The following is a 17,233-nucleotide window of genomic DNA, read 5'->3' as shown; positions in this document are numbered from 1 at the left end:
GTGGGTAAGAAATTTGCTCTAATTCACAAATTAAACAGCAGTGTATTTTTCTAAGGATGATTAGAAAGCCAGATCGAGGGACTCTGCATTGGGGAGAATATTGGGGCTTTATTTTCTTGGCCAGGTAGCATTTTTGGTAGTCCTCCGACCCCTTTTGCCTTTTCTATGCTTATTAGAAAGCTCGATTGCAAAGTGTTATGTCACAGCTCTAGGGAGTCCTGAAGAAATGCTTAAATCTTGGTACTTAAGAAGAAGCAATGTTTGTCTAAAAGTGCATCTTTCTTCAAAAAACAATAATAATATGGGGAAGGGGGCTAATAGACCAAATACCTGATTATGTTTATACACTGTAGTCATTTCAGCACATGATGTCAGAAACCAGTAGGGGATCTGAGGAACAAGTACTTAGCGGAGACTTCCAGGTAAAGAAATGGCTCTCAAATTATTTAGGTTTAATTTTAGACACTGCTTTCAGATTAAAAATGGTGACAGAGCTTCAGAATATGACTGCATAGCCTGGCTGAAACACATGATTTGGCTTGCCCTCTATGCTGGGTTTCTTGAAGGAGTGTTCGTAGTTAGTTATCCTCACTCTTGGCTTCTCAAAAACCAATCATATAGCATTACTAATTTGCCATGGAGGTCTTGCGATGAAAGACAGATTTTTAATCCCATGTTTTTTTGTTATATGGTCTTGGACTATGCGGGGGTCCAGTGGGACTTTTATGAACCATAAATAATCCGGGCTGGGCCAAATCACACCGAGGTTAGCGATCCGTACCAGATGTGATGCCATCCGCTGGTCCAAATGTGGCCCTTGTCTAACTTAGGCACACAGATCATTTCCCCAGTGAGAGTTCTGCTTCCCATATCAATGCATGTATGAGCACAGTCAGGGGAGGGCTCCAGTGTGCCATGAATATGTAGACATAGACTGCCGTGTACTGAATCTGCAGCTGGTAAGGCTGTGATTTGCTTTGCCTGCACATCTCTTCCCAAAGAGTGTTTTAAACCGTCTCAGTGAGACTTAAACTAAATGAAGCAGCCTTGCCTATTTGCTAGAGGCCAAATTGGCTGCTGTAATCCCGCTCCTCAGAAGGCTTACTGCCTGCTGATGGCTTTCACAGATGGGTCAGGATGAGTGTCCCCAAGGGCTCCAGAGTAAGTCACAACTTTGACATAATTACCATATTTTGGAAATTTGGATTTTAATGTCTCCTTGAGTGCTTGTAAAGGTTTTGCCTTTCCATCAATTGCTCTTTCCCCTCGGGAATTCTGTTTTTAATGTGAAAATTAAAACATACTGGCTCCGTCGGGCATCACAGTCTATAAAGAGTCATGGGGCAACCAGAAATAGTAAAATAGCATTGTTTGAAATGGCGTGTTTATAAAAATTTACCCAGGCAATGTGACGGAAAAAATAGAAATACAGGAAGAAAGATGGATTTATGGGAGCTTAAGGAATGAGAAGGGAACTTAGAGGTTAGACAGTATGAGATGATCTTAATCCAGGGCTCAGACTCTGTAGTCAGAAAGAGCTGAAGATACTTAGAGCTACCCATTCCTGCCAGTGAAGTGGAGAGAGCAATGGAATCTGTAGGTAGGGTGATAGGTGCAAGGATTTAATGAGATGACCTATGAAAAGCACTGTGGCAGCCACACAGTAAATACTTGGTAAATATTAGCTATTATTGTTGTTGTTGTTGTCATTGTTACCATTTTGTCATTATCATCATAAGTGTTGTTGCTAAAAACAAAATAATCTATTAAAAAGGCAACATGTTCACATTCATTAGCCTGCAGAGAGGTTTGGCTAGCAGAAAAGATGCCGTCTCTGGTACTGTTATATTCAAATGATTCCCACTCAAAGAAACTTTCCTCCCTATCAATTGAGTTGACAGAATAAAGCATATTATCCAAAATACTATATTTTGCAGAACTGAAAGTGACCGGCTGGTATGAAAATCATTTAGAACTAGCTGGGGCTCAGGCAGCCTTAAAGAAGGCATCCTGTTTTGGCAGCTGGCAAATCACATGTAGAAAGCTGCGGGGTCCCAGTTGGAATCAGTGCATTTCTGGATTTCTCTTCTGCTCAGCTATGCATGTGAGAGACAGTCCTTTTCTTTCTTCATTCTTTTCAGTGCGGACATTGAGCATTTTCTTCTCCGTCCAGGGAAGCCATTGAATATATGCTTAACCTGCTGGTCGGCTCCTCAGAAGTTCCAAGACTGAATTTTTGCCACCATCTGGGTGGCTTCAGCTTATGGGTTGGCTGCTAAGGGAAAGGAATAGGCCTCCCCTACCTACCTGCCCTTGGCCTAGTCCATCTGCCTTTATTTTGTGTCACGGCCATGGCACAATTTTGCCAGGCTCGTGGTCTGACTCCTTCATGCTGGTGGGCCTACTTCAGCCACACAACTGGACTGCTCTCCCTTTCCTCCCAACATCTTTCTTTTTATTTTAGGAGAATTGGAACTCTGATGCAGGGGTCTGAAAGACAGAAGTGGACTGGAAGAGTCAGAGGAGTCTGCCATAAAATTCTTTCTCAAGAAACTCAGAACTGGCAGTTGGTCATTCCTGGTTGCTACTGATCTTTAGTAGAGTTGGGTTTTGCACAGAGAATAATATTTATACCTTGACCATAGGCCTCCTGATCTTTTACCTCCTGATGGGATGTGTGATCTCAGGAGAGTTGCCTGATCTCTCTGAACTTTGGCTTCCTCATATGAATATTGGAAATAAGGTCCCCTGAAAAACACATGGGGTTGCTGGGTTGTAATCCCCTTGCCCAATTCCTGGTACTCACCGGATGTTGAGCATGTTTCCCAGTTAATCCCAATCTGTGAACAATGGGGGGTAGCAATTTTAATATTTATTTAACAGAGAAACTGAAGGCCAATAGAATTGAATTAGAAATGAGTAACAACAAGGTATTTGAGAAATCCAAATAAAATGACACAGCAGGTGACAAGTGTCAGCACCCCATCTAGTGCTGCTTTTACTAAACATAGATTCCAGATGCTCCGAGTTTGAGAAGGACTCAATAACCAAACTGTACTGCCTGCCTCAAATTAGCAGAAACCTCTTTGGTAACCCTGAGGCTGTGGTCATGTCTTCTCTGCTCTCCATAGACACACGGGAGTCAAAAGGCTCTGTCCCTCAGATAGGAATTCTGGGTGGCATTTGGATAAAGACTTTCTTTTGTGCTTAGAGACCCACTGAAACTTTTCTCTGTTCAATCCCTTCGTGATTGTGGTGCTTGTATCTAGGTAGCTTCTGGTGACCATGAGCTGTTTGCAAACTAAGCCTGGGGATGAGGTATTGGCCAAATCTGCTCTCTTTGTTGATGCTTTTGAGTGACGTTTGCCCCTTTGCTGTGTCTTAACCTGTAAACATTTTAAATGAAATGCTCTTGTTTTTATACTGTGTGTGTGTGTGTGTGTGTGTGTGTGTGTGTGTGTGTGTGTTTGAATCAAGCAGGGGCAAAGATCTCTTTTGGGGATTGAGTCAGTTGAGACTGGGTTTTTTTTTTTTCCCTTGGCCTATTGTCTAAGCAGTTTATTATTTGGCGTCTGAAAACCATAGGCTTGCTTGTTGTGTTATTTCCCTGGGGATCAAGCAGAGGAGAAAAAAGCAAGGCTGGAGAGAGGAGAGAGAATATGTGAGTTTGGATGGAGCGTTAAAAGGAGGGGAGGGAAAGGAAGACAGAATGGGGAAGCAGCTGGGAGAATATCAGAGCAATTGCCAATCCACCATGAAAGTGCAAAGCTGAAGGTTCCCTTTGGGTGAAGTTGCAACTCAGAAGGCAACTCTGTTCTCCTTTAGCTAAAAACTCCTCTCCCCATCTGTCCTACAAAACTCACAGTGAAGCCATTTTAAATCCTAAAACCCTCCTTATGACTAAGCACAGCACATGTTTTCCACTAGAGCACCATGAACCATTTTTAAAAGTACATTAATTAAAAGGAGCAGATTTTCAAGTACAATATTAGCCTGCCTTTCCCTGATGGGTGTAGAGGGTAAACCTCAGCGCATGTTTGGCTATGAAGTCTGTAAAGATCAAACTGGCTGAACTAAGCACTCAGCTATGAGTGCTGACTTGGAAGAGGAAACCTAGCACTCCAGGGGGCACAGAATCCAGAGACATGACTTGTTGGAACTGGGGGCATGAAGAAAATCGGGACTGGCGTCATTTAACAAAGCATTACCAGAGTCATGCTCACTGAGAACAGCAGAGTGAACCGACAGGAGGAAGTAATAGTGGGGGGTCTCTGATAGTTCCCTTCTTCCTGGTGCTAGTGTTTGAGCTGCTGTCTGTAAACCAGCCTGGGGCACTGAGGCAGCACAGGAGCCCTTTCTTTATCTCTTCGCACACGGAGCAAGATTCACTTCCTTTTGGTACATTTTCCTACCCAGCACCCAGCCTTCCTTGGGTAATGGGAAGCTGACTTGCCTCCATTTCTCTCACATTGGGAGTGCTATTGACCTCAAGTCACCCTCCTCTCCTTGACTCCTTAAAATCAAACCTTGTAAATATTTTTCAGCCCCATCCAGGGTTAAAGGTAGCCAGGGCAGAAATTTTTAGCATTTCATTTCAACTGGGCAAGATGCCATTTTTCCAGCTCTTTTCTTGGCATCCATTCATCCATTATGAGTCCTTTGAGATGCCTGCTCATGAAAGTTCCAAGACTTAACGAAGAAACAGCCATATTTTCTGTGGTCACAAAATCTGGCATGGTTTTAAGGTAACTGTTATATAAAGGCAATGTATGTTTTGGGTGTCTATGTGTCTGTGTATAGTCTGTGGTTAATGTTGATGTGGATGTATAATAACTCATAGATTGAGCGCCTACTGAGTGCTTGCTGACTTGAAAGATGCTTTACGTACCTTGCTTGTTAATTCTTACAGCAGTCTTGAAGCTAGATATTATTGGTTCGATTTAATAATTGAGAAACCAGGTCTCCTGGAAGTTAAGTAATTTGCTCAAGCTCACACAGACAGTAAAGAATAATGCTGGGATTTGAACCCAGGATAATCAGAGTCCAAACCCTGTCCACCATACTAGGCTTCTTTATACTCTTCACTATAATGTCCCCTGGGGATGTTTTTTTTTTTTTTATATAGCTCCTTTATGAATCCCTCATTTAAGAAACACCTCACTATTTAGCCATTGAATTAAAATCTCTTTGGCTGATCTTTGCTAAAGTTGCAAACGCCCAAGGGAGTATGTCAGACATGAAACAGAACATAGTGGTGTCTTCACCTTCCGCTTTTAATGTGGCTTTTAGAATGAAAGTGTGATTGGTTGGAAAGTCAGAAAACAAGCTGAGGTGAGAAGTAAAAACTGCAGACAGATGGAAGAAGTCCTTTGCTGGACTACAGAGAACATAGGGAATTCTGGTCCAAACTTGTGTCTGTGGACAGACTGATGGGAGTTTGGAGAGAGGGAAGCCCAAGCTTGTTGCTCTTGAACCCCAGTTGTATGCACATCAGGTTCTAACTAAAATGTATGTTTCCCTTTTCTGAACCTCAGTTCTTTCATCTTGAACATGAGGGTCCTAAATCAGGTGATCAGTACTTTGTCTTCCAGCCATGACCTTGATGAGTGCGAACTTTCAGAATGAATTCAGCCTCGTCAGGGAAGGAGTGTAATTTGCTCTGTCGGCCACTCTTGGCGGGGAACTAAAAGGTCAGGTTTTATATCAGAACCTGACTTATCTGTGTTGTGAATATGTGCTGGAATATGAGAAGTGGTAGACCCCCAGAGGATGATGGGAAGCTTCCGGGAAGAACGTCTGACCTTTGGATGCTTTTGCACTAGTGAAGAGGGGGTGGCAGTGAGCAGTGTGTTTGTGGTGGTCATTCACTTTCACAAGCTCTCCAGGGCTTAAGCATCCTACAGAGTTCCAGAAACCAAGGCTTCTCAAGTTTAATGTGCATCTACCTGGGGGTGTTGCTGAAATGCAGATTCTGAATTGTTAACAAGCTCCCCTGTGATGCTGATGCTACTCCTTCTAAACTACCTTTGTGTAATAGGAGTAGAAGAAAGAAAATGTGACTAAATTCAGAAGGTCTAGAGTCTAGTTCCAATTATTGCTTATTTGAGTAAACCTCAAATCATTCAGCTGCTCCGTGACGCAGTCTCTCCATCTACAGAGTAATGAAACAATATCTAATATTTAATGATTACTTACTGTGTGCCAGGCATTGTTTTCACTGTTTTATGTGCTGTATTTTATTTATGTGCTTAGGGGGCAGGCTTTGTTACCATTTGCATTCTGCGGTAAGGAAGCACAGAGAGATTGAATAATTTGACCAAGGTCACACAGCTGGTAATCGGCCAACTTGGGATTTGAAGTTGTGTCATCTGACTTTGGAACCTTCACAACTTATGGATATGATAGATGTGAAACATCTTGAGACTGTGTGAATGTATGTGTAATTTATTTATATATGTACAATTACAAATATTTTGGGTACTTGAGATTATAAGAAGTAGATGTTTCCCAGATGAGGTTGTATTGTTTTTAAGTAAAAAAAGTTCTGATTTATATAAATCAAAGTAAAATGCATTATGAAGTTTCGAAGAGCACAGGTGTTTGCTCCGTTATCACCTGGGGTGGGGAGGAAGTGGGACATGAGAGGAATATTCTGAGGAATGGAGGGCTCTGGTTAACTGAGTTTTTGGCTATTTTAAATTAAATCCCAGTTCATTATCCATCTTGGTTTTATAAATTTGGACAGTATGACAGATCCCTTTTCTGCCTTAATAGGAAGAGCAGGGTTAGCTCAACTGAGTTTGTCTTGTGATTCAGGCTATGGAAACCATGCAAATTATTGTCCTGAAAATAAATTCCTGGTGATCCTATTTTGTAAGGAAGCCAGAAGAGGTCGATGGTGTACATTATCTCAGCTTGATATCTGTCACCTCACTAGACACCAGGCTGTTTGGACTTCACTCTAATAAATGTCCTGACCATATGATTAGCATGGCAAACACCTGGCACCTATCACCTGGCAAACACCTATCACCATGCCCAAGTCTCCTTTGTCCACTTCAGACCTCACAAATGATCAACACATTTTTTTCTGTCAAGCCCCAATGCATCCTCAGAGTTCTTCTCAACATAGCGCTGGAGGCAGCCTGTACCCATGAGTTACAGGTGGCCCAGGAGATTTACCCTACATGCTAACTCTACCCTTGGATACTTCCTGGAAGTTGGTTCTCTTTTCAGTTTAGTAACTATATATTGAACACCTAACAATAGCCTATGTGTGCTGAAGTGAAACTGTTTTCCATTTACTCTGTATTTTATTTGTTCTTAGGAGTGTGGATGTTCTGCAGACTTACTGAAAGTTTTAGTTAATTACTTAATGGATACAATGTACACTGTTCAGGTGATGGATATACTAAAAGCCCAGACTTCACCACTACCCAGTATATCCATGTATCAAAACTGCACTTGGCGCGGTGCCTCAAGCCTGTAATCCCAGCACTTTGGGAGGCTGAGGCGGGTGGATCACGAGGTCAAGATACAGAGACCATCCTGGTCAACATGGTGAAACCCTGTCTCTACTAAACATATAAAAAATTAGCTAGGCATGGCGGCGCGTGCCTGTAGTCCCAGCTACTCAGAAGGCTGAGGCAGGAGAATTGCCTGAACCCAGGAGGCGGAGGTTGCGGTGAGCCGAGATCACACCATTGCACTCCAGCCTGGGTAACAGGAGCGAAACTCTGTCTCAAAAAAAAAAAAAACAAAAAACTGCACTTGTACCCCCTAAATTTATACTAATTTAAAAGAAAGTTTTATTTAATTTGTGGTAAATTGAGGTTTTAATAGTCTTTTTTCTTTCTTTCTCTGTAGGATATCCTGTTGTTCTGATTAATATGGTGACCATTCTTAGGGTCCTGTCCCTTTTCATTACCAGTAATATAGGGTCTTTCTCCAGGTCTCCTGCTGTGATGCTGTCAGAGGAATACCTCCTTTACAAGGGGCTGTTTTCTGTAGGCATTCTCCTGGCAGTCAAGCCATTGTTTAGGTAGTCAGTGCACATGAAGTGTCTCTTCCTGGCTCAGCAACTACATAGAGCCTTCAGCTAAAGCTCTCCCCTTCCCCTGACAGCTTATCCATCAAGAGTCAGAACTTCATTTAAATCGCTGCCTGAGTCTATTACTTGCTTTTTAGTGCATCATCCCAGAAGTTTCCAGGAAAGCCTGTCAAGACCAGAAGCTTGCCACAAACTGGACAGATGACACCCCTACCCTTGCGTCCTGTGCAGGTTGGGCCACTCCGAAGTGCCTATTAGGAAGGAGGGTCAAAATGCACAGCAAAGAATTCACAGGCTCCTCTCTCAACAAGAGGAGCTTTGATTCTTGCTAGACTGGCTTCTGAAGGGGGAATAGGTAGAAAACAGCATAATCATGGGGATTGATTGATTGGAAAGCTTGAACCTGCCTTCTTTTCACTGTGTCAATTTGGCTGCCTAACCAGCTGCCTAAACACTCATGTTGTTTGCCCTTGTAATGCTTAAAAATGGTCTTAAATCCTGCACCACTGAATTGCTAAGATGCAGCCTCCTAAATGGTAACTATGATATCATGTGCTATTTTGAATTTTTAAAAGAATGTTACAGAGAGTGAGAAATAGCAATTGAGCATCTGTGAGATGCAAGGCACTGACTTTGGCCCTGTGGGTAGTTTAAAATATCACAGCCGGTCTTTTGTGTTTAACCAGTTTTCCAAACCAGATGTTTTTAGCTTGAGATCCCTGGACAGCAAAGGACCAAATAGAATTGATGAACTTTCCGAAATTTAATGCAAAATTTTCTGTGTGTGTATGTCCATTTTTAAGGGAGAGGATCCCAGCTATTATCAGATTCTTAAAGGCATCAAGTCACCCAAAAGGTTAAGAACTGCTACGCTGCGTTGGTAGGTTGTTGTAAACTCATCCAGAGAAATCTCTACAGGTTAATGTGTGACTGCAAAAAAAAAATGTTCTTCTTCCCCAAAGAAATGCAACATTTTTCTACATGATTACCTAGGATCTAATGTTAGACCCTGTGGAGCGAGAAGGAGAGAGTTACCTGGTTTTCTCCCATCTTATAGATGAGTAAATTGAGGGTTGAGGTCTCAGATGCCAAGGCCATAGGAGTTCTCGTTCTTTCTATCTCTCACATACTTTTTATTGTTCACTCAACAGTCCAACAACTTTTTGAACATTTGCTTTGTGCTAGGCCAGTTTTTCAGTATTTCTGTACTTAAGGCATTCTTTCAAATACTTGACATTTTGCAGTACAGTAACAGAATTAGATTACTCCACTATAGTTATGGTACATTCTCAGCAATAATATTATCTTTCTCTACCTAATCTTAAGCTTTTGTATACTTTCATTTAATTGAAGACAAAGGCAATCTTTCTTTAGTGTGATACTGGTTAAACACTACTCATCATGTAGTTGAATCACACTCTACGTTTTTGACATAATTTTAACAATATGCATTTTCAGTTATTGTAAAAAAATATATATAAAAAATAAAATTGAAGCCCACTGGTTGCAGCTAGATTTTGGACATTAGAGAGTCAAAATTTCAAAGAGCTATTTATTGAATGCTTATTGTTCTAGATATAGGATTTTGAAATTTACATTATAATGGGAAAAGTGTATTATAGACACAGCAGCAAATAAAATGGTTTCTGAGAGTGATAAATGTCGAGAGAAAAAAAACATTTAAAGGACACTAACATGGAGAGTAAATGAGAAAGGCAGGTGGGCTGTTTTTTATGAGATCCTTGGTGGAGATGTCTTTGGTTGATGATGGGAACAGTGAAAAGCAGGCCAGCTCCTGAAGCACTGAGGAAGGGTATTCTGGGATGAGGAGCGGTCACTGCAAAGATCCTAAGAGAAGGATAGCCTTGGCAAATTCGAAGGACAGATAAAGCCTGCTGAGGCTGAATATGATGGAGAATGGAGTAGAACAAAATGAATTTGGAGAGAGAGGAACAGACCAGGTTATACAGGGTCTGGTGGGCCATGGTTAAGGAGTTTGTGCTTCATTCTCATTGTTATGAGAAGTTAATCGTGCATTTTAAGCAGGAGAGCTGACTGTTATCATCATTGTTTAAGAAACAAACAGCAGTGGAAATTAAGTTCTAGAAGGGCAGGGGTGGAAGCAGGAAATTAAGAAGTAGGCTACTTTAGTAGCCCAAGCAGGAGGTAATGGTGAATTAGACGAGGATGGTAAAGACAGCGGGGGTAAAAAGGGATAATGAATAAATGACCAAGACTCATCCCATCCACCAAGGAAGTCCACAGACAGGGCTCCTCATTGTTCATTTCATCAACTGTGCTAAAAGTGTGTGGGCGTTGCTACATCTAGCAGGCTTGGGACACAGTGTGGGGGCCAGGATGGAGGAGGAATACATCCTTCAACCAGCACCTTGTCAAATCGGAGTATAACAAATTTTTTAATATTTTCAAAACCTTACTCCTGTAGACCATGTGAATCCAATTCATTGAGGGCTTCCTTCCAAAAAATCAGGAAACCAGGAAATGTTATTTTCTTTCTGTGTACTTCCCTCCTTCCTTTCACTGCTGCAAGAATGAGGAAGCGAGTTGTAGCTCAGAACAAAACCACAAAAACCTTTTCCTAGATCCAGCTCAAATCAGGGAAATCAGCATCTCACTTGTTCTGCCTATCCCTCCTGTAGAAAACTCTGAGAATTTTGCTTTGTTTTGTTTGTTTCTTTCTTTAGACTTGACTAAAGCCAGGTCTCTCCTGAAAACAATGTCTTTCCCTGTTGTGTCTAACTCAATCTGAATTGAGGGGCTTTACATCCAGCATTGGTGTCTGGTAAACCTCCAATTACTCGATTCTCTTGTTTCCCAAGTCCACTGGGGTCGTCCGAAGCCTCTGGCCTCTTTTGCTGAGCAACATGGATTTCTGGGAAGTTTTTGCCTCCAGCCCTTCAGCACAGATATTAAAGGCCCCCTGTCAAGTTTCGAAGGGTGTGACCGTTGCCAGAATCCCCATAAGATAAGCCCCTGAGGGATTCCGCTGCCAGCTGGCTCTCGTCCATACCAGAGATGGCTGAATTTCTGTGGTTCTCTGTGCATGGAGCTGGCCTAGTTCCCCTGGATGAAAGGCGGCCCAATATAAACTGAAAATGTTATTAATAAGCAGCCACTTAAGAATTTCCTATGACTTGCCAGTGATTTGGGGGCCTCTATGTGAACAGGGAAAAAAAAAGCACAACTTGTTTTACATGGATTAAGGGACCAGTGCAGTCAGTCCAGAGGGGCTGCCAAAAGGTATTCAGGTGTTTGGTGAAGGGCTTTGGGTAAGTTCCATAAACTCCTTGAGCCTTAGTTGTCCCATCTGTAAAAAGGAGAAGGATGACAGTAATCCCCTTCTCATGGCGTGGTTTGAGGATTAAAGTAAGAAAGACTGGAAAGTGCTTGACACACAGCTTGGCACATATTCAGAAAATGTTTTCTGAAAAAAATTGGAGAAATCACACCCCCAAAATGAAGCCAAACTGACCTTATGCCTCTGGGCTCAGGGGAAAAAGATAAGCTTGGAGTTCCAGACACCTCCAGCGTTTGGTAGGAACCACAATATACTTGGCTTTTCTGAACTTCACTTTCTTAATCTATAGAGAACCCCTGCTCATCTGACTAACCTTTTAGAGATTATTGGCAATTTAAAAGTTACCTGAAATGAAAGGTATTGGTAACTCTAAACTCCTTGATTCATCCAACAGGTCATTAATTTACTGTCTAACCTGCCTGCCTTATTGCATCTTGGTATGAAAAAATGTCATGGCTGAATCAGGTGGCTCATGCCTGTAATCCCAACACTTTAAGAGACCACAGCCTGTGGATCACCTGAGGTCACGAGTTCAAGACCAGCCAGGCAGACATGGTGAAACTCTGTCTCTACGAAATACAAAAAATTAGCTGGGTGTTGTAGTACATGCCTGTAATCTCAGCTACTTGGGAGGCTGAGGCAGGAGAATCGCTTGAACCCTGGAGGCGGAAGTTGCACTGAGCCGAGATTGTGCATTGCACTCCAGCCTGGGCAACAAGAGAAAAACTCTGTTTCAGAAAAAAAAAAAAAAAAAGTCATTAGTATGACCTTGAAGAATTAAAACCTTGGTCAAGGATACATAATCCTTTGATAGGAATAATAAAATTACCTTGCTCAGTCCAGCACACCTGTAAGCGTACACTTAATATAAATGCTTATATTTGGTAAGACTTATCAAAATGAATTGTTCACCACCCATCTGTTTTCCATTGATCTCTTTCCATCCTAATTGGAATAGATTAGTAGGGTCTAGACTGAGTTTTAAAGAACAAGAAACCTGACTACTTTTGTTTGTTTGTTTGTTTGTTTGTTTAACTTTGTATCCCTAGGCATAGGTTAGGATCTAGCCACGCTGGCACGTAGTCAAATTTCATTATACCATGCGTGTTGTATATGTTAAGTTGTTAAATCCTAACGGCAACTCAGTGAAGTTAGGATTTGAACCCAAATCAATGTAACCACGGAATCTAAGATCCTAACCCACTGCAATGTACTGCCTTTAAGTACTTAGAGAATATTTTATGCCTCAGATCATATCTATACAAGTTTAGCCAATCTCATCCACAATGAAGTTAGAGCAGGTGGCCTGGAACAGAAAAACAAACAGAGGTGTTTTGTGGAGTCTTCTGATCCTTGCCTTGGTTTGGAGGTGAAGTGTGTTAGAATTCAGTTTTCATTCATTTCCTCAGAAACTGTTCCCAGAAAGGATTTATCTGGAAATGAAGGGCTCTTAGAACTTGCTCTGCTAAGTGTCCAATGAAGCAAAAATGTATATTCCATAAAATCATAGGTGGCATGTAGACAAAGTAAAGTGGAGAAATACATCTAGAAGGCATAACCAGCTCTATCTACCTTGGTTTATTCTTTGCAGAGCAGCAGGGCTGACAGGCAGCCAAGGAAATAAGAGCTTTTCTAGATATCCCACAGCCTTGCATAGGGATACAATGATGTGGGGATGCAGGTAGCAGTGTTGCCATGGAGACACCATCAGTGGCCAAGCTCTTCTCCTTTGAGGCCTCACTCCGTCTACTCATCATGAAGTTAGATTAGCTCTCTGTGTGCTTGGTAGACATATTCCCTCACTGGCTTGTGCACGCTTTTAAAATAAAAGCAAAACTCCTTAGCATGCATTGTATGTGGAGCTCACCAGCTGCCATCTTGTTAACCATCCTAGACTCCTGTCAGTATCTCAATGACACCATGTTCTCTCCTGATCCCATGACTTTATTCACCTGTTAGGAATACTCTTTCATTATCTTTTTGCCTAGACACCTCTCCTACAGAGCAGTCTTTGGGCCCAGCTTCCTCAAGGAGGCCTTCCCTGATTTGTTGTTAACCAGGAAGCTTCTGTAGCACAATGGCTGACACATTAAAGATGGCCTAACAACAGAGATGCAGTACCAACCACTTTCTTTGTATTAAAGCTTTTCATTTTGTAAAACAGCAAGGTTAGATCAAAGTTACAAGAATAGTATAACAAAGTCCCAAACACCCTCCTAGCTTTTTCGGATAATATTCTGCCACATTTGCGCTGCTTGTTCTCTCTTTTCCTCTCTCTCTCCACATACACATGCATACAGACATATTATTTTTGTTGAACCATCTGAGAATAAATTGCAGACTTCATCCCTTATCTGTACATATTTCAGTGTCTTTCTCTTCAGAACAAGAACATTTTTTAAAATATTTTTTTCATATAGGTGATGGGGAGGAAGGCAGCAAATCACACTGCCACGTGTGTACCTATGAAACAATCTTGCATGTTCTTCACATGTACCCCAAAACCTAAAATGCAATAAAATAAAATAAATCTTTTTCATAAGAACTCTCCACTTTGAAATTTACGGTCTAGTTCTTTCTGGCTATATCTTTGTGTCAAACAGAAACTCCTTTTTATTTTTTTTTTTTAACCCCTTGCAACATCTACCACAATACATGGTACATGGTAAATGTTCGGCAAATTTTTGTTTAATAAATGAAGTTGACTGCCACGAGTATTTTGGCATTGCTTCTGTTCCCCCTTTTTGACTCATGGTTCCTGCTGCAGTAGAAACTCTACCTTGTTGCTTAAGCCTGCTTGTCTGGCCTGTGGGAGAGGCCAAAGAGCCCCAAAGAGTAGTCTTCAACCAATGGCTGTTAAGAATTGGTGGATAAGTACCCCTGCTTCCTTGACTCTCAAGGGGAATGTATCTGAGGAATGTTCTGTACTGTCTCCCATAGGTCCTCGGCTGAAATGAGTTCTGGTTGCTCAAAGCTGCTATCTGTTCATTAAGTTACCCTCTATTGCATCCTACCCTTCCCCACATTCACTCTTCCATTCCCTTTCTGGCCTTTTTGGGATCATCTCCCACAAGATTCAGACACTTTCCGAGAGTCTGATTCTGGGGAAACCCAGTCTAAGGTGCTGCCCCTCAATGATAGAGGCATCGTTCTTGCAAATCAAAGTACATTAAGAGATCTTTAAATTATGTGTTTCCAAGTAGAGTCGGCCAGGGCATTTATTTTTAAAAGGGAAGGCGTTTCCACTGCTCAAAACTTACAAGATAAATTAGTCTAAAGTACGGCACTGCATATAATTCATTTAAGCGTTAATTGGCATATTAAGAAGAGGAAACAACTGCCCCTGAAAAGTACCCTGCACCAACTTCAGCAACCCCTGGGAGAGAGAAGTGCTTCTTGGTGCAGATGGCCAGAGTCGCTGGAGCCCAGCCGGAAGGGAGGGAGTTGGATAGAACCAGGCAGTGTGATCTTGGCACTCAGCACACACCAGCCTCATACCCAGCTGGCCCCGTCACAGTCTCCACCCTTGAGCTTCTGTGTTTATTAGGAAACCATTTTTCCTTTCTCACAGAGATAGAGATCTTGCTCCCAGACATGGCAAGTGTCAAGGTTCATGCCTGAGTCCCTCATTCAGACTGAGTGTTTGCCAAAAAAGGGGAAAAACAAAGTATTGTGACTAGGGGGAGGGATTTAAGGAGCCAGTAAGGCTGCAGATAACAGGATATACTGACGTCTGGGTATCAAGACAGAGGGATATAGAAATTCCAAGGAGAAATGGGTTATGTAGGATGGGAGAACTTTCCTACGCCCACTAAAATGGCACCATCCCCTGAATTTCACATCTGTGCTTGGGCTTTGTGACAGGCAGTGGCCCAGCCAGTTTGGTCACTGTCATTAATGCAGACAGCAGTGGGGGAGGAGGGAGGCCACAATATCACCTTCTGAGAATGACTCACGAAATGGTCTTCCCCACCTCAGGACCTGTGTGCTCACTTCTCCTCCTCCTGGAAAACTCCTGCTCTGGTTTTTCTCATATCTGCCTCATAGCCAGTGTTCTCATCACAACTCAAATGTTACTTCAGTGGGAGGCCTGTCCTGACCCATCCTCAGTTCCTCTTTCTTATTTCCCTATTTCTGTCATAACACTTATCACAGTCTATAAATGGCAGGTTTATCTGTTTGTATACTTAACAGTTGACTGTCTTCCTCACTTGGCTCAAAGCTCCACACAGGCAGGCATGTTGTCTGTCTTAATGGCTGTTGTGTGCCCAGCATCTTAGTGCAGTGCCTAACACACAGTAGCTGCTCGGTCAATGTTGGTGGGTGGGTGGATGGGTAGTTGGCTGGTTGGTAGCTCGGTTGGCCAGATAGATAGATATGTACGTATGGATGGATATGAATGGATGGATAGATAGATATGGATGTACTTACATATATGAATGGATGGATAGATAGATGGATATGTATAGATGTATATATGGAGATCAATGGGTGTATAGATGGGTGGATGGATAGATATGTATGTATTTATGGATATGAATGAATGGACAGATGAGATGAGTGGATGGATGGATAGATATAGATATATGTTTGGATATGAATGGATGGATAGATGGGTGGATGGGTAGATAGATGTGGATGTATGTTTGAATATGAATGGATGGATAGATGGGTGGATGGATAGACCAGGTAGATGGATGGATATAGATGGAATAAAACAAGGAATATTTGGACACTACCTAAAACAAGGTAGAAGAAAGTGAGAAAGCACCAGTTTTAGAGTCAGCTGGCATACCTCTTTAACTTCAGTGAAGTCACTTAAGAGTTTATTGCCTAAATTTGTATATCTTTGAAATGGATAAAAATGCCAACTCTATAGGACTTCTGAGAGAGAAATGAGATAAACTAAGTGAAAAATATTGAACATTATAAACCTTCATAAGTATGAGCAATTATGTTAAGAGTAGAACATCGCTGCTGTGTTCACCCCTCACCTGCCATCCTCAGTCAAAGCACAGGTTGGGCTAGAGCAACAGGATTCAGGGCCTGCCATCTGGAGCCCTTGATCCTTTGGAGCAGATTTTTACCTCTTGAAACATTCTCATTTGATTTCAGGCCAGCCTCTACAAATACATTTTCTTCCTTCCTTTCTGACGTTCTGACTCTCCACTTACCCCTTTTGCAAGGGATGTATAAGGTAGGAGCTGAAGCCCTGTGTGTGGGTCACATGATCCATGCAGTTTTTGAGGATGGTAGCTTGTGTTCTTTGTGATAGCTCAGTTTTAATAACTCTGACCTGTTCAAGGCAGGATTATCTCAGCAATATCTTAGGGCAGGCAGACCTTGCTTCCAGTTCTTACGGACTCAGTGGAACACCACAGGGGAATGACTCTTTTGCTGAGAACAGCCACTGTCCCTTCACTTGTTTCCTTTTCTAGGAAGCCTGCAGTCCAGGAAAAACTCTCTTTACCCAAACACCTAATGCCTCCTAAAACCTGAGGGAGGTGTTACTAAAGGGCAGTACACTTGAAAAGAACGTTTGGTTCATTTTAGGCTGGTGCCATGCGTGCATGTGAAGAGTTGATGATTTTGTTGGAAACTCAGGGAAAATGGGCCACAGAGCAGATGGAGTAAGTCGGGCCCCTGACCAGCAACTCCTGTGTCAGCCTTTCCTAGAGATCTGTTATATGGTTTGAAGGGATGTAAAGTTATCGCAGCACTGGAGGTTATACTAGTGTACAAAGACACAAGTCAAAGCCAAGTCTTAGTGGTTTTAAATTGTTCATGCCCCATCTCTCTCCACTTGCTCAGAAAATTACAAGTTGATAGCTAGTGAAATCTGGTTGTCAGATTTTTTTATCGAA

The 17,233-nt window shown here is 42.1% G+C and overlaps 1 protein-coding gene across 5 annotated transcripts in view; it reads left to right on the top strand.

Annotated features, from left to right (window-relative positions):
- The window catches only part of PRICKLE2 (prickle planar cell polarity protein 2), a 369,301-nt gene that overhangs the window by 230,967 nt on the left and 121,101 nt on the right, over positions 1-17,233 (top strand). The window lies entirely within an intron of this gene.

Source organism: Callithrix jacchus, chromosome 15 (genome assembly GCF_049354715.1).
Source record: "Callithrix jacchus isolate 240 chromosome 15, calJac240_pri, whole genome shotgun sequence".
In the NCBI taxonomy this organism is placed as follows: Eukaryota; Metazoa; Chordata; class Mammalia; order Primates; family Cebidae; genus Callithrix; species Callithrix jacchus.
This window is presented reverse-complemented; position numbering and strand designations above follow the sequence as displayed.